General features: G+C 56.5%; 1 long non-coding RNA gene across 1 annotated transcript; it reads right to left on the minus strand.

Annotated features, from left to right (window-relative positions):
* Window positions 1-11,626: 11,626 nt before the first annotated feature.
* LOC126992042 (uncharacterized) lies at window positions 11,627-12,733 on the minus strand. Its single transcript, XR_007746103.1, has 2 exons — window positions 12,630-12,733; window positions 11,627-12,391 (listed from the first exon to the last, which is right to left on the minus strand). It is a non-coding gene; the product is annotated as an uncharacterized LOC126992042 (long non-coding RNA).
* Window positions 12,734-18,383: the final 5,650 nt, after the last annotated feature.

An 18,383-nucleotide genomic window follows, 5' to 3' on the forward strand; every position in this document is an offset into this window, starting at 1 on the left:
TCGTCGTGGCTGCTCCTCCGTCGTCGTGTTGCTGCCCTCCGTCGTCGTGCTGCTGCTCCTCCGTCGTCGTGGCTGCTGCTCCTCCGTCGTCGTGGCTGCTGCTCCTCCGTCGTCGTGGCTGCTTCCTCCGTCGTCGGGGGTGCTGCTCCCTCCGTCGTCGTGGCTGCTGCTCCTTCCGTCGTCGTGGCTGCTGCTCCCTCCGTCGTCGTGGCTGCTGCTCCTTCCGTCGTCGTGGCTGCTGCTCCCTCCGTCGTCGTGGCTGCTGCTCCTTCCGTCGTCGTGGCTGCTGCTCCTCCGTCGTCGTGGCTGCTTCTCCGTCGTCGTGGCTGCTGCTCCTCCGTCGTCGTGGCTGCTGCTCCTCCGTCGTCGTGGCTGCTGCTCCTCCGTCGTCGTGGCTGCTGCTTCCTCCGTCGTCGTGGCTGCTGCTCCTCCGTCGTCGTGGCTGCTGCTCCTCCGTCGTCGTGGCTGCTGCTTCCGTCGTCGTGGCTGCTGCCCTCCGTCGTCGTGGCTGCTGTTCTCCGTCGTCGTGGCTGCTGCTCCTCCGTCGTCGTGGCTGCTGCTCCTCCGTCGTCGTGGCTGCTGCCCTCCGTCGTCGTGGCTGCTGCTCCTCCGTCGTCGGCTGCTGCTCCTCCGTCGTCGTGGCTGCTGCTCCTCCGTCGTCGTGGCTGCTGCTCCTCCGTCGTCGTGGCTGCTGCTCCTCCGTCGTCGTGGCTGCTGCTCCTCCGTCGTCGTGGCTGCTGCTCCTCCGTCGTCGGCTGCTGCTCCCTCCGTCGTCGTGGCTGCTGCTCCTCCGTCGTCGTGGCTGCTGCTCCGTCGTCGTGGCTGCTGCTCCTCCGTCGTCGTGGCTGCTGCTCCTCCGTCGTCGTGGCTGCTGCTCCTCCGTCGTCGTGGCTGCTGCTCCTCCGTCGTCGTGGCTGCTCCTCCGTCGTCGGCTGCTGCTCCTCCGTCGTCGTGGCTGCTGCTCCTCCGTCGTCGTGGCTGCTGCTCCTCCGTCGTCGTGGCTGCTGCTCCTCCGTCGTCGTGGCTGCTGCTCCTCCGTCGTCGTGGCTGCTGCTCCTCGTCGTGGCTGCTGCTCCTCCGTCGTCGTGGCTGCTGCCCTCCGTCGTCGTGGCTGCTGCTCCCTCCGTCGTCGTGGCTGCTGCTCCTCCGTCGTCGGCTGCTGCTCCTCTCCGTCGTCGTGGCTGCTGTTCTCCGTCGTCGTGGCTGCTGCTCCTCCGTCGTCGTGGCTGCTGCTCCTCCGTCGTCGTGGCTGCTGCTCCCTCCGTCGTGGCTGCTGCTCCTCCGTCGTCGTGGCTGCTGTTCTCCGTCGTCGTGGCTGCTCCTCCCTCGTCGTGGCTGCTGCTCCTCCGTCGTCGTGGCTGCTCCTCCCTCGTCGTGGCTGCTCCCTCCGTCGTCGTGGCTGCTGCTCCCTCCGTCGTCGTGGCTGCTGCTCCTCCGTCGTCGTGGCTGCTGCTCCCTCCGTCGTCGTGGCTGCTGCTCCCTCCATCGTCGTGGCTGCTGCTCCCTCCCTCGTCGTGGCTGCTGCTCCCTCCCTCGTCGTGGCTGCTGCTCCCTCCCTCGTCGTGGATGCTGCTCCCTCCCTCGTCGTGGCTGCTGCTCCCTCCCTCGTCGTGGCTGCTGCTCCCTCCGTCGTCGTGGCTGCTGCTCCCTCCGAAACCCATATCACACGACATTATATGAAAATGAAACATATCACACGACATTACATGAAAAGAAAACATATCACATGACATTATATGAAAAGAAAACATATCACACGACATTACATGAAAAGAAAACATATCACATGACATTATATGGAAAGAAAACATATCACACGACATTACATGAAAAGAAAACATATCACATGACATTATATGAAGAGAAAACATACCGCCTCCTCCTGTCACTCGCACTCCAACCCCGCCACCGCCTCCTCCTGTCTTTCGAAAGTCACCACCGCTACCGCCTCCTCCTGTTTTCGCACGTTAACCCCGCCACCGCATCATTCTGTTCCTCGCACGCAACCCCCGCCACCGCTTCCTCCTGTCCCTCCCACGCAACCAACACCACCACATCCTCCTGTCCCTCGCACGCCACCCCCGCCACCGCCTCTTCCAGTCTCTCCCACGCCAGCCCCGCCAACGCCTCCTACTGTCCCTCGCACGCCACCCCCGAGACCGCCTCTTCCAGTCATTCGCTCGCCACCCCCGCCACCGCTTCCTCCTGTCATACGAACGTCACACCCGCCACCGCCTCCTACTGTCCCTCAAGCTTTACCCCCGGCAAAGCCTCTTACTGTTCCTCGCACGCCACCCCCGCCACTGCTTCCTCCTGTCAATCGCATGCCACCCCCGCCACCGTCTCCTACTGCCGCTCGAAAGCAACCCCGCCACCGCCCCTTCCTGTCCCTCCAACGCCACCCCCGCAACCGCTTCCTACTGTCCCTTGCACGCCACCGCCGCCACCTCCTCTTCATGTGCCTCCCACGGCAGCCCCGCCACCGCCTCCTCCTGTCCCTCGCACTCAACCCCCTCACCGCCTCCTCACGTCCCTCGCACTCCACCCCAGCCACCGCCTCCTCCTGTGTTTCGAACGTCACCCCCGCCACCGCCTCCTCCTGTTTTCTCACGCTAACCCCGCCACCGCCTCATTCTGTTCCTCGCACGCCATCTCCGCCACCGCCTCCTCCTGTTTTCGCACGCGAACCCCGCCACCGCCTCATTCTGTTCCTCGCACGCCATCTCCGCCACTGCCTCCTCCTGTTTTCTCACGCTAACCCCGCCACCGCCTCATTCTGTTCCTCGCACGCCATCTCCGCCACCGCCTCCTCCTGTTCCTCGCACGCCACCCCCGCCACCGCCTCCTCCAGTCATTCGCTCCCACCCCCGCCACCGCCTATTCCTTTCTCTCGCACGTCATCCCCGCCACCGCCTCCTCCAGTCACTCTCTTGCCACCCCTGCCACCGCCTCCTCCTGTCCCTTGCACGCCGCCCCGGCCACCGCCTCCTCCTCTCCCTCCCACGCCATCCTCGGCACCACCTCTTCCTCTCCCCTGCACTTCATCCCCGCCACCGACTCCTCCAGTCTTTCAAACGCCCCCCCCGCCACCGCCTCCTCCTGTCTCCCGCACGCCATCCCCGCCAACGCCTCCTCCTGTCCCTCACATGCCAACCCAGCCACCGCCTTCTCCTATCCTTCCCACGCCATATACGCCAACGCCTCCTCCTGTCCGTCGCACGCCACCCACTCCACCTCCTCCTCCTGTAACTCGCACTCCACCCCCGCCACCGCCTCCTCCTGTCTTTCGAACGCCACCCCCGCCACCGCCTCCTCATGTACCTCGCACGCCACCCACTCCACCTCCTCCTCCTGTAACTCGCACTCCACCCCCGCCACCGCCTCCTCCTGTCTTTCGAACGCCACCACCCCCACCGCCTCCTCATGTACCTCGCACGCTAGCCCCGCCACCGCCTCATCCTGTTCCTCGCACGCCACCCACTCCACCTCCTCCTCCTGTAACTCGCACTCCACCCTCGCCACCGCCTCCTCCTGTCTCTCGCACGCCACCCCCGCAACCGCGTCGTCCTGTCCCTCCCACCGCCACCCGCCACCGACTCCTCCAGTCTTTCAAACGCCCCCCCCCGCCACCGCCACCTCCTGTCTCCCGCACGCCATCCCCGCCAACGCCTCCTCCTGTCCCTCACATGCCAACCCAGCCACCGCCTTCTCCTATCCTTCGCACGCCATCTACGCCAACGCCTCCTCCTGTCCGTCGAACGTCACCCCCGCCAGCCCCACCAACGCCTCCTACTGTCCCTCGCACGCCACCCCCGCCACCGAATATTCCTGTCTCTCCCACGCCAACCCCGCCACCGCCTCTTCCTGTCTCTCACACGCCAGCCCCGCCACCGCCTCTTCTTGTCTCTCTCACGCCAGCCCCGCCACCGCCTCTTCTTGTCTCTCCCACGGCAGCCCCGCCACCGCCTCTTCCTGTCTTTCCCACGCCAGCCCCGCCTCCGCCTCCTCTTTCCCCTCGTACGACACCCCCGCCACCGCCTCTTCCTTTCCCTCGCACGCCACCCCCGCCGGTGCCTCCTCCTGTCCCTCGCATGCCACCCCCGGCACCGCCTCTTCGCTTCCCTCGCACGCCACCCCCCGCCGGTGCCTCCTCCTTTCCCTCACACACCACCACCGCCTCCGCCTCTTCGCTTCCCTTGCACGCCATCTCCGCCACCGCCTCCTCCTGTTCCTCGCACGCCACCCCCGCCACCGCCTCCTCCAGTCATTCGCTCCCATCCCCGCCACCGCCTATTCCTTTCTCTCGCACGTCATCCCCGCCACCGCCTCCTCCAGTCACTCTCTTGCCACCCCTGCCACCGCCTCCTCCTGTCCCTTGCACGCCGCCCCGGCCACCGCCTCCTCCTCTCCCTCCCACGCCATCCTCGGCACCACCTCTTCCTCTCCCCTGCACTTCATCCCCGCCACCGACTCCTCCAGTCTTTCAAACGCCCCCCCCGCCACCGCCTCCTCCTGTCTTTCGAACGCCACCACCCCCACCGCCTCCTCATGTACCTCGCACGCTAGCCCCGCCACCGCCTCATCCTGTTCCTCGCACGCCACCCACTCCACCTCCTCCTCCTGTAACTCGCACTCCACCCTCGCCACCGCCTCCTCCTGTCTCTCGCACGCCACCCCCGCCACCGCCACCTCCTGTCTCCCGCACGCCATCCCCGCCAACGCCTCCTCCTGTCCCTCGCATGCCACCCCCGGCACCGCCTCTTCGCTTCCCTCGCACGCCACCCCCCGCCGGTGCCTCCTCCTTTCCCTCACACCCCACCACCGCCTCCGCCTCTTCGCTTCCCTTGCACGCCACCCCCGCCTCCGCCTCCTCCTTCCCCTCGCAAGCCACCCCCATCGCCGTCTCCTCCTTTCCCTCGCACGACACCCCCGCCACCGCCTCCTTCTTCCCCTCGCACGCCACCCCCATCGCTGCCTACTCCTTTCACTCGCACGCCACCACCGCCACCTCCTCCTCCTTTCCGTCGCAAGCCACCCACGCCACCTCCTCCTCCTGTCCCTCATACTCCACCCCCGCAATCGCCTCCTCCTGTCTTTCGAACGCCACCCCCGCCACCGCCTCCTCTTGTCCCTCGCACGCCACCCCCGCCACCGCCTCCTCCTGTCCCTCGCACGACACCCCCGCCACCGCCTGCTCTTGTCCCTCGCACGCTAGCCATGCCACCGCCTCATCCTGTTCTTCGCACGCCACCCCCGCCACCTCCTCCTCCTGTCCCTCGCACGACACCCCCGCCAACGCCTCCTCCTGTCCCTCGCACGACACCCCCGCCAACGCCTCCTCTTGTCCCTCGCACGACAACCCCGCCACCGCCTCCTCTCGGCCCTCGCACGCCAACCCATCCACCGCCTCATCCTGTTCTTCGAACGCCACCCCCGCAACCGCCTCGTCCTGTCCCTCGGACGCCGACCCCGCCACCGCCTCCTATTGTCCTTCGCCTGCTGTCCCCGACACCGCCTCCTACTGTCCCTCGAACATCACCCCCGCCACAGGCTCCTACTGTTCGACGCACGCACCCCCCCCGCCACCGCTTCCTCCTGTCCCTCCCACGCCATCCCCGCCACCGCCTCCTACTGTCCCTCGAACGCCACCCCAGCCACCGCCTCCTCCTGTCCCTCGCACGTCAACACGGCCACCGCCTCCTCTCGGCCCTCGCACGCCAACCCATCCACCGCCTAATCCTTTTCTTCCTACGCCATTCCCGCCACCGCTTCCTCCTGTCTATCCCACGCCACCCCCCCACCGCCTCCTCCTATCCTTTTGCACGCCACCCCCGCCACCGCCTACTCCTCTCCCTCGCAAGCCACCCCAGCCACCGCCTCCTCCTGAGCCTCGCACGCCAACCCGGCCAACGCCTCCTCCTGTCCCTCGCACGCCACCCCCGCCACCGCCTCCTCCTATCTATCGAACGCCGCCACCGCCTCCTACTGTCCCTTGCACGATACCCCCGCCACCGTTGCCTCTTGTCCCTCCCACGCCACTCCCGTCACCGCCTCTTCTTGTCTCTCAGAGGCCACCCCCGCCACCGCCTCCTCCTGTCCCTCGTACGCCACCCCCGCCACCGCCTCCTCCTATCTATCGAGCGCCACCCCCGCCACCGCCTCCTTCTGTCCCTCGCACGCCAACCCGGCCACCGCCTCTTCCTGTCCATCTCACGGCAACTCCGGCACAGCCTCCTCCAGTTAATCGCAAGCCACCCCCGCCACCGCCTACTCCTGTCCCTCGCACGCCACTCCTGCCAACGCCTCCTTCTGTCATTCGCAAGCCACCCCCACCACCGCCTCCTCCTGTCCCTCGCACGCCACCCCCGCCACCGCCTCTTCCTCTCCTCGCAAGCCATCCCTGCCACTGCCTCCTCCTGTCATTCGCACGCCACCCCTGCCACCGCCTCCTCCTTCCCCTCACACGCCTCCCTGCCACCGCCTCCTCCTTCCCTCGCACGCCAACCCCTGTCGCCGCCTCCTCCTTTCTCCCTCGACACCCCTGCCACCGCCTCCTTCTTCCCCTCGCACGCCACTACCGCCACCGCCTCCTCCTTTCCTCGCACGCCATCCCCGCCACCACCTCCTCCTTTCCTCGCACGCCATTCCTGCCACCGCATCTTCCTTTCCCTAGCAAGGCATCCCCGCCACCGCCTCCTTCTGTCATTCGCAAGCCACCCCCACCACCGCCTCCTCCTTTCCCTCGCACGCCATCCCCGCTACCACCTCCTCATTTCCCTCGCACGCCATTCCCGCCACCGCCTCCTCCTTTCCCTCGCAAGCCATCCCCGCCACCGCCTCCTCCTTTCCCTCGCACGCCATCCCCGCCACCGCCTCCTCCTTTCCCTCGCACGCCAGCCCCGCCACCGCCTCCTCCTTTCCCTCGCACGCCATCCCCGCCACCGCCTCTTCCTTTCCCTCGCACTCCACCCCCGCCACCGCCTCCTCCTTTCCCTCGCACGCCATCCCCGCCACCGCCTCCTCATTTCACTCGCACGCCATCCCCGCCACCGCCTCTTCCTTTCCCTCGCACGCCATCCCCGCCACCGCCTCCTCCTTTCCCTCGCACGCCACCCCCGCCACCGCCTCTTCCTTTCCCTCGCACGCCATCCCCGCCACCGCCTCTTCCTTTCCCTCGCACGCCACCCCCGCTGCTGCCTCCTCCTTTCCCTCGCACGCCATCCCCGCCATCGCTTCTTCCTTTCCCTCGCACGCCACCACCTCCACCTCCTCCTCTTGCCCCCCCCACGCCACCCCCACCAACGCTTCATCCTCTCCCACGCACGCCATCCCCGACACCGCCTCATCCTCTACCAGGCACGCCACCCCCCGCCACCGCCTCCTTCTGTCCCTTGCACGCCACCCCCGCCACCACCTCCTCCTGTCCCTCGCACGCCATCCCCGCAACCGCCTCCTCCTGACCTCGCACGCCACCCTCCACCGCCTGTTCCTGTCGTTCGAGCATCACCCCCGCAACCGCCACCTCCTATTTTCGAACGCTAACCTCGCCACCGCCTCATTCTGTTCCTCGCACGCCATCCCCGCCACCGTCTCCTCCTGTCCTTTGCACGCCACCACTGCCAACGCTTCCTCCTGTCCTCGCACGCCAACCCTGCCGCCGCCTCCTCCTGTCCTTCGCACGCTACCCCCGCCACCGCCTCTTCCAGTCATTTGCTCGCCACCCGCGCCGCCGCCTCCTTCTGTCTCTAGCACGCCACCCCCGCCACCGCCTTCTCTTATCCCTCCCACGACATCCTCGGCACCGCCTCCTATTGTCCTTCGCACGCCACCACCTCCAACGCTTCCTCCTGTCCCTCTCACGCGAACCCCGCCACCGCCTGCTCCTGTCCCTCGCACGGCACCCCCGCAACCGCCTCATTCTGTCATTCGCACGCCACCCCCGACACTGCATCCTACTGTCCCTCGAACGTCACCCCGCCACAGGCTCCTACTCGTCACCATCCCACCCTGAGCACTAAGCCAGGGTCAGCATCCCACCCTGAACACTAAGCCAGGGTCAGCATCTCACCCTGAACACTAAGCCAGGGTCAGCATCCCACCCTGAACACTAAGCCAGGGTCAGCATCTCACCCTGAACACTAATCCAGGGTCAGCATCTCACCCTGAACACTAATCCAGGGTCAGCATCTCACCCTGAACACTAATCCAGGGTCAGCATCTCACCCTGAACACTAATCCAGGGTCAGCATCCCACCCTGAACACTGCCAGGGTCAGCATCTCACCCTGAACACTGGGTCAGGGTCAGCATCCCACCCTGAACACTAATCCAGGGTCAGCATCCCACCCTGAACACTGATCCAGGGTCAGCATCCCACCCTGAACACTAAGCCAGGGTCAGCATCCCATCCTGAACACTAATCCAGGGTCAGCATCCCATCCTGAACACTAATCCAGGGTCAGCATCCCACCCTGAACACTAAGCCAGGGTCAGCATCCCACCCTGAACACTAATCCAGGGTCAGCATCCCACCCTGAACACTAAGCCAGGGTCAGCATCCCACCCTGAACACTAATCCAGGGTCAGCATCCCACCCTGAACACTAAGCCAGGGTCAGCATCCCACCCTGAACACTAATCCAGGGTCAGCATCCCACCCTGAACACTAATCCAGGGTCAGCATCCCACCCTGAACACTAAGCCAGGGTCAGCATCCCACCCTGAACACTAATCCAGGGTCAGCATCCCACCCTGAACTCTAAGCCAGGGTCAGCATCCCACCCTGAACACCAATCCAGCGTCAGCATCCGACCCTGAACACTAATCCAGGGTCAGCATCTCACCCTGAACACTAATCCAGGGTCAGCATCTCACCCTGAACACTAATCCAGGGTCAGCATCCCACCCTGAACACTAATCCAGGGTCAGCATCCCACCCTGAACACTAATCCAGGGTCAGCATCCCACCCTGAACACTAATCCAGGGTCAGCATCCCACCCTGAACACTAATCCAGGGTCAGCATCCCACCCTGAACACTAATCCAGGGTCAGCATCCCACCCTGAACACTAATCCAGGGTCAGCATCCCACCCTGAACACTAATCCAGGGTCAGCATCCCACCCTGAACACTAATCCAGGGTCAGCATCCCACCCTGAACACTAATGCAGGGTCAGCATCCCACCCTGAACACTAATCCAGGGTCAGCATCCCACCCTGAACACTAATCCAGGGTCAGCATCCCACCCTGAACACTAATGCAGGGTCAGCATCCCACCCTGAACACTAATCCAGGGTCAGCATCCCACCCTGAACACTAATCCAGGGTCAGCATCCCACCCTGAACACTAATGCAGGGTCAGCATCCCACCCTGAACACTAATCCAGGGTCAGCATCCCACCCTGAACACTAATCCAGGGTCAGCATCCCACCCTGAACACTAATCCAGGGTCAGCATCCCACCCTGAACACTAATCCAGGGTCAGCATCCCACCCTGAACACTAATCCAGGGTCAGCATCCCACCCTGAACACTAATCCAGGGTCAGCATCCCACCCTGAACACTAATCCAGGGTCAGCATCCCACCCTGAACACTAATGCAGGGTCAGCATCCCACCCTGAACACTAATCCAGGGTCAGCATCCCACCCTGAACACTAATCCAGGGTCAGCATCCCACCCTGAACACTAAGCCAGGGTCAGCATCCCACCCTGAACACTAATCCAGGGTCAGCATCCCACCCTGAACACTAATCCAGGGTCAGCATCTCACCCTGAACACTAATGCAGGGTCAGCATCCCACCCTGAACACTAATCCAGGGTCAGCATCCCACCCTGAACACTAATGCAGGGTCAGCATCCCACCCTGAACACTAATGCAGGGTCAGCATCCCACCCTGAACACTAATCCAGGGTCAGCATCCCACCCTGAACACTAATCCAGGGTCAGCATCCCACCCTGAACACTAATCCAGGGTCAGCATCCCACCCTGAACACTAATCCAGGGTCAGCATCCCACCCTGAACACTAATCCAGGGTCAGCATCCCACCCTGAACACTAATCCAGGGTCAGCATCCCACCCTGAACACTAATGCAGGGTCAGCATCCCACCCTGAACACTAATCCAGGGTCAGCATCCCACCCTGAACACTAATCCAGGGTCAGCATCCCACCCTGAACACTAATGCAGGGTCAGCATCCCACCCTGAACACTAATCCAGGGTCAGCATCCCACCCTGAACACTAATCCAGGGTCAGCATCCCACCCTGAACACTAATGCAGGGTCAGCATCCCACCCTGAACACTAATCCAGGGTCAGCATCCCACCCTGAACACTAATCCAGGGTCAGCATCCCACCCTGAACACTAATGCAGGGTCAGCATCCCACCCTGAACACTAATCCAGGGTCAGCATCCCACCCTGAACACTAATCCAGGGTCAGCATCCCACCCTGAACACTAATCAAGGTCAGCATCCCACCCTGAACACTAATCCAGGGTCAGCATCCCACCCTGAACACTAATGCAGGGTCAGCATCCCACCCTGAACACTAATCCAGGGTCAGCATCCCACCCTGAACACTAATCCAGGGTCAGCATCCCACCCTGAACACTAATCCAGGGTCAGCATCCCACCCTGAACACTAATCCAGGGTCAGCATCCCACCCTGAACACTAATCCAGGGTCAGCATCCCACCCTGAACACTAATCCAGGGTCAGCATCCCACCCTGAACACTAATCCAGGGTCAGCATCCCACCCTGAACACTAATCCAGGGTCAGCATCCCACCCTGAACACTAATCCAGGGTCAGCATCCCACCCTGAACACTAATCCAGGGTCAGCATCCCACCCTGAACACTAATCCAGGGTCAGCATCCCACCCTGAACACTAATCCAGGGTCAGCATCCCACCCTGAACACTAATCCAGGGTCAGCATCCCACCCTGAACACTAATCCAGGGTCAGCATCCCACCCTGAACACTAATCCAGGGTCAGCATCCCACCCTGAACACTAATCCAGGGTCAGCATCCCACCCTGAACACTAATCCAGGGTCAGCATCCCACCCTGAACACTAATCCAGGGTCAGCATCCCACCCTGAACACTTAGCCAGGGTCAGCATCTCACCCTGAACGCTAAGCCAGGGTCAGCATTTCACCCTGAACACTTAGCCAGCGTCAGCATCCCACCCAGGCAACTATTTTTCTTCCTTTCTTTCTTCCGTTCATCTCATTCCGTCCATCTGTATATTTTTTTCTGAATCTACATATGCTTTGTTGCCTTCTTTGTTTACTTCCTCCCTTTCTCCTATTCTTTATAGTTTTCTTCCTTTCTTTCCTCATTTTTTCCATCCTTCCCTCCATTCTTCCCTCTCTCCTATAATTTTTTTCTTTATAATAATATTCTTTTCTTTCTTCCTTCTCTTACACTTCAGTTCATCCTTTATTCCTGTCTTTCTGTGTTCCTTCGTCTGTCCATCTAAGCCAGGCTGAAGCCAAAGATAGTCAAGCCGCTGCCGGTTTTCTTTTTTCTCTTAGTTTTAGTTCTCCTCAGTTTCGTTTTTTTTTGGGTGTTGATTTTATTTTTGGTTAATTTTTTTTCTTTTTTTTACTTTTCTTTCTTCGTTTTGAGTTCATACGTTTCGTTACATTTTGGCATTATATGTTTTTAGTTTTCTATTTTTTGACTGATCAGGAGTTGACCTTTTTAGATTTGTTAGGTCTTTTTTTTTTACTACTGCTTGAGTTGATTTCTTTGTTGCTTTTTTTCTTTTTCTTTTTTATGGCTTCTTTATTTTGATGTCTTGTTGGTGACAACTATTTCGTTATAGTTTGGAAAGTTAACTATTTTTTTTTTTTGTCGGGGGGGATTTTGTCCTTTTTAGGTTACGTCGTGAGGAGATTTTTTGTTGCAAATGGTCAGGGCAGTGTTCAGAGTGTCCAGGGAGTGTCAGGGGCCTTGTTGCGTGGGTCGTCATCAGCGTGTCCGTCCATTGTTCAGAGAGTGTCCAGGGAGTGTCAGGGGCCTTGTTGCGTGGGTCGTCATCAGCGTGTCCGTCCATTGTTCAGAGAGTGTCCAGGGAGTGTCAGGGGCCTTGTTGCGTGGGTCGTCATCAGAGTGTCCGTCCATTGATCAGAGAGTGTCCAGGGAGTGTCAGGGGGCCTTGTTGCGTGGGTCGTCATCAGAGTGTCAGTCCATGTTGTGTTTCCATGACTTTTTTTATTTTCGTATTCTTTTTCTGTAATATCGTTTCTTCGGTATTTAATTTTCCGTTTCCTGGCGTTGTGCAGGTTAGCTGTATCGCCTTATCTTGGTGCTGTATGCTGCTCAGGATGAGTCTCCCTCACCCCAGAGGAGTCAGCAACCCTACCCAACACACAACACCTAAGGCCTTAATGCTAGATATTTTTCCCTTTTCTTGATGTTGTGTTTCTATCACTTTATTTTTCTCGTGATGGGTTTTTTTTTTTGTTATATCCATTCTTCGGTGTTATTATTATTTTTTTTTCGTTCCCTGGTGTTGTGCAGGCTAGCTGTATCGCCTTGTCTTGGTGCTGTATGCTGCTCAGGATGAGTCTCCCTCACCCCAGAGGAGTCAGCAACCCTACCCAACACACAACACCAAAGGACTTAATGCTTGCCTCAATGAGTTGTTTCACTTTCATGATGTTGTGTTTCTATCACTTCTTTATTCTCGTGCTCCTTTTCAGTAATATCCATTCTTCGGTGTGCTATATCATTATTTTTCGTTTCCTGGTGTTGTGTTGGCTAGCTATATTGCCTTATCTTGGTGCTGTATGCTGCTCAGGATGAGTCTCCATCACCCCAGAGGAGTCAGCAACCCTACCCAACACACAACACCAAAGGCCTTAATGCTTGCCCCAATGATTGGTTTTCACTTTCATGATGTTTTTCTACAAGTTCTTTATTATCGTGTTCCTTTTTCAGTAATATCCATTCTTCGATGATATTTTTATTTATTTTACGTTTCCTGATGTTGTGCAGGCTAGCTGTATCGCCCTATCTTGGTGCTGTATGCTGCTCAGGATGAGTCTCCCTCACCCCAGAGGAGTCAGCAACCCTACCCAACACACAGCACCAAAGGACTTACTCTGCTAGATTTTTTTCCTTTTCTTGATTTTGCGTTTCTATCACTTCTTTATTTTTGTGGTCTTTATATTGTAATCTTAATTCTTCGGTGTTATTTTATTTATTTTCCGTTTCCTTGTGCTGGCTAGCTTTATTGCCTTATCTTGGTGCTGTATGCTGCTCAGGATGAGTCTCCATCACCCCAGAGGAGTCAGCAACCCTACCCAACACACAACACCTAAGGCCTTAATGCTAGATGCGTGGGTCGTCATCAGAGTGTCCATCCATTGTTCAGAGAGTGTCCAGGGAGTGTCAGGGTGCCTTGTTGCCTGGTCGTCATCAGAGTGTCTGTGCCTTCGTGCGTGCTTGCGTGCGTGTGTGCGTGCTTACGTACTTGCGTGAGTTCGTGCGTTTTTTCGTGCGTGGCTGCGTGCTTGCTTGTGTGAGTGTGTGTGTGCCTGCCTGCATGCTTGCGTGGGTGCGTGTGTCTGAGCGCGAGTGTGCGTGCTTGCGTGCGTGTGCTCGGGAGGGTCCCTGAGTGTGTGCGTGCTTGCGTGTGTGAGTGCTTGTGTGCTGCGTGCGTTGGGCGGTCAGTGCCTGCGAGCGTGTGTTCGTCCGTTCCTTCGTGGGTATGTATACTGTGTTCGTGCGTGCGAGCGTGTTCGTCCGTTCCTTCGTGCGTGTTTATGCTCGTGTTCGTGCGTGCGAGCGTGTGGTCATCTGTTCCGTCGTGCGTGTGTGTACTGTGTTCGTGCGTGCGAGCGTGCGCTGGGGATGGGTGTGCGAGCGTGTGTTCGTCCGTTCCTTCGTGCGTGTGTACTGTATTCGTGCGTGCGAGCGTGTGTACAGCCGTTCCTTCGTGCGTGTGTGTGTGTATTCGTGTTCAAGCGAGCGTGCGTTGGGGATGGTGTGCGAGCGTGTGTTCGTCCGTTCGTTCTTGCGTGTGTTCTTGCGTTCGTGCGTGCGAGCGTGGTGGGGGTGAGGTGTGCTTGTGCGTCCGATCGTTCGTGCGTGTGTGCTTGCATGTGCGTGCGTGCGTGCGTTGGGGTGAGTGAGTGAGCGAACGTGCGTTGGGGAGTGAGTTCGTGCTGGCGTGCGTTGCGGGTGAGTGCGTGCGTGCTGCGTGAGCTAGGCGAATAACACGCGAGAACTTTTCCTGTCGCAGCAGGAGCAGACTGACATCAGCTTCGGCAGCGGCCCTGGAGTTGCTTCAACTCCTCTGGGAGGCCTTCCTCTCCTCATGTTGTTCCTTATTGGAGGGAAGCCTCCCTATCCTGTCACGGCAGAGCGTTAGTCCATTAGTCCCCTGCCTCATTATCCTCTGTGTGTGTGTGTGTGTGTGTGTGTGTGTGTGTGTGTGTGTGTGTCTAAGGTTCTGAGGCTCGCCTGGACTCGGGGATCAGCCACGCGATTTTGATTTCTTGATATGGAGTCACCCTTCTCCTTTTTCTTACCCTGTATAGGGTCGAGATTTACCACATCACCTCGGTTTGCGATATGCCGTTTTAGGGAGCACAGAGTTGACATTGCATAGGGCTGAATCTAGAGCTAGTTGCACCTTTTGTAGTGAAGATCGCTACGGGAGCTGATTGGCTGGATGGAGGGAGGGAGATGTTAGCTACGGGAGCTGATTGGCTTGATGGAGGGAGGGTGTGCTTAGCTACGGGATCTGATTGGCTGGATGGAAGGTCTTATTTATAAAGTAATCTTCGCCTCGGCTCGCCTGTTTGAAAAGCCTCTCGTTGAAGTTGCCGGCGTATTCACGGACTGTTTTATGATCGTAGTGATGGCTGTACACGCCTTCAGCGTCATGAATGGTAAAGTCACCCGTGACAACTTGGCCAAGCTTCTCCGCGGCCTTGGGAATAGTCGTAAAGGCAGCTCGATACGTTTAAAATAACGGCCCTGTGGGGTAAGAAGTGAGCATTTTTCTCTTCAATAATTGTTTACTCCCACCATCTTAAGTATTGTGCGGAATATATGAATTAGAATAATAACACTGGTATTTGCCCCGAGGTTACGGCCGTGACGTCACCGGCGGAAGAGGTAATAGAAAGGAAAGGAGAAAAATGGAGCTGGAAGTGAAAGGAGAAAGAGGTGGAGGGAAGAAACTGAAAGGAAGGTGGTAAAGGAAGGTGTAAATGCGAGGAGGAAGAGAAAGAGAGGAAGGAAAATAGGAGCTGTTAGTGGAAGAAAAAAGAGAAAATAATTGGAAAGTTACGGAAAATGTGTGATTGAGGGAGAAAACAGTGTAGGGAAGAGAGAGAGAAAGTGGACGATAGAGAAAGTGAAATGGTGGATAATAAGAGAGGCGGGACAAGGGGACTGAGGAGAAGAAGAAGGAACGCCAATAATGGAGAGAGGGATAAAAGCTGAAAATGGAGGAAAAGGAAAAGGGAGGAAGAAACCAGGAAAAGGAGAAACTAAGGGGAAAAAGAAAGTAAAGGAGGAAAAGGAAGTAAGAAAGAAAGGGAGTAGGGAACTGTGAGGCGAGTATAGAAGGAAGGAAGGAAGGAAGTAAAGAAGTAAGGGAGAGATATAATAAGGAAGTAGGGAGGTGAAGGAGGAAGGAAGTAAGGAATAAAAAAAGTAGGACTGAAAAAGGAAAACAGCAAAAAGTGATGGAGAGAAGGAGGAGGGGAGGAGGAAAGGGGGGGAAATGGAGGAAAAGGAAGAGAGAAAACATCAAACGGGAAGGAAGGAAAGACAAGTGAGGAAGGAAGGAAGGGAGGAAAATAAAAAGGTATCTCCAGGCTATCTCTGAGCTAATCTCTCTCTCTCTCACTAATTGAAAAAAAGGACAAAAGAATAGGACAAAAAGCTTACTAACTAATCCATCTTTGGGAGCGGGCCAGCCTACCCACGTGCGCACCTACACCTAATTATAAGGGCGGAAAGAAAGGGCAACTACTGGCTGGTTATAAATATCTCAAAAAATATGTTGGCCCAATACTTTTTCCGATATTGGTTCTGGTGGAGGTGGTGGTGGTGGTAGTGTTTGTTCTGCCTCTATAATCACCACCACCATCACCACCACCATCTCTATCGTCAACACTACCTCAACCATCACCACCACTACCAGTACCATTAATCACCACTACCGACTCCACCACTGCCGACATATCACTACCACGAGCTTCACTACCATCACCATAACTTAATCACCACTACGGTCACCATCACCATTATCAACACCATATTGCTATTACTACTAAAACCATTACTACTACTACTACTACTACTACTACTACTACTACTACTACTACTACTACTACTACTACTTTACTACTCCTAATAATAATTCTAATACTAATAATAACTCGGAAAAAGTCATTAATTACGCCAATGTTTTCTTGCTGTATTTTTCAGGGGCCGCCTCGCCGAGTTTGGCCGCGCCGAACGAGCCCTAAAAATCCATCCAGCGCCGGTGAGTTTTTGTTTCTACTGTGTTTCGCATTATTTTTTTTTTCCATTGATGTGCCGAATTGTACCGAATTAGTTTAGGAGCGAGATAACTTTGTGCGTGTGTGTGTATGTGTGATCTGAAATGTTCACACACACACACACACACACACACACACACACACACACACACACACACACGACAATCACATTCACACTCACTCTCCCCATCCGTCTCTTAACCATTCATTAACCTCATAACATAGCCACACCTTGTAGTCAGTCACCACTCCACTCATCTCCATTCCAGTCATCACCCATCACCACTAACACCGCTACGTAACATCACCACCACTAACACCACAACCAGTCCTCGTCATCACCACCTCCTTCACGCTGTAGCCTCACCTCACCTTTCACCCCCTCCTCTTTACCTGTCCGCGCGCACCTGTTGACAATACGCCGCCTGATTTACATTCAAGGAGCCGAGTCCGTCCACAAAATAGGAGCACGATTTTTTTTTTTTACCTTTTTTCCTTTTTTCCTGCATGGAGTGTTTTTCTTTTTTTCTTTTTTGGTCTTCTTGTTTTCTTGTAGTTGTTGTTCTTCTCCTTCTTTATTATTTTACTCGTTTTCTGGCTTTTATTTCACTATTGATTTTTCTTATTCAATTTTTTTAATTTTGACCTTTTTCCTTATTTCTTCTTGTTTTTTTCTTCTTTACTTGTGTTTTTCTCGGTGGTGACGTCATAGGGAAAGGGTGATGATGATGATGATGATGATGATGATGATGATGATGATGACGAGGAAGGAAGGAATGGAGGGGTATGAGAGGAAGGGGAAGGAAAGGATTGAGGAAAGGAAGGAAGGTAGGAGAGGTAGGTAGATAGGTAAGGAGGATGGGAAGGTATGGATAGGGAATGGAGGAAGAGAAGGGACGGGGAGAGAAGGGAAGGAGGAGGAGGATGATAGGTAGGCAAGGGGAGGGAAAGGGAGGTAGGAAGAGATGATGATGATGAAGATGAGGAAGAGGAAGAGAAAGTGAAAGAAAAAAAGAGAAGAAACAGAATGAGAAGAAAGAGAGAGGAGAAAAAGAAGGAGAAAAAGAGGAGGAGAAAAGAAAAAAAGAGAAAGAGGAAGAGAAGGAGAAAGAGAGGAGGAGGAGGAGGAGAAGGAGGAGGAGAAATTAAATAAACAAATAGAAGGATATTTATGAGAGAGAGAGAGAGAGAGAGAGAGAGAGAGAGAGAGAGAGAGAGAGAGAGAGAGAGAGAGAGAGAGAGAGAGAGAGAGAGAGAGAGAGAGAGAGAGAGAGAGAGAGAGAGAGAGAGAGAGAGAGAGAGAGAGAGAGAGAGAGAAAGTATGCTAATCAGGTGCTCTTAGTCAACAACAACTTTTGCAAATTAATGTTTCAAAACTTTTTAGGCCAAACATTTAACGTTTTATGTTTTTTTTAGCCCAGTGCAAAACCTGTGTGTGTGTGTGTGTGTGTGTGTGTGTGTGTGTGTGTGTGTGTGTGTGTGTGTGTGTGTGTGTGTGTGTGTGTGTGTGTGTGTGTGTGTGTGTGTGTGTGTGTGTGTGTGTGTGTGTGTGTGTGTCTGTGTCTGTCTGTCTGTCTTACTGTCTGTCTGTCAGTCTGTCTGTCTGTCTTACTGTCTGTCTGTCAGTCTGTCTGTCTGTCAGTCTGTCTGTCTGTCAGTCTGTCTGTCTTACTGTCTGTCTGTCAGTCTGTCTGTCTATCTGTCTGTCTGTCTGTGTGTCTGTATACAAGCATCCATGAACACGTATTGCATTCAATCACCAACATTCATTCATGCATACATAAATATTCGTGTGTAATAACCTTCATGTGTTTATTGATTTATCTATCCATATCTATCTATTA

Source organism: Eriocheir sinensis, unplaced genomic scaffold, assembly GCF_024679095.1.
Source record: "Eriocheir sinensis breed Jianghai 21 unplaced genomic scaffold, ASM2467909v1 Scaffold389, whole genome shotgun sequence".
Taxonomy (NCBI): domain Eukaryota; kingdom Metazoa; phylum Arthropoda; class Malacostraca; order Decapoda; family Varunidae; genus Eriocheir; species Eriocheir sinensis.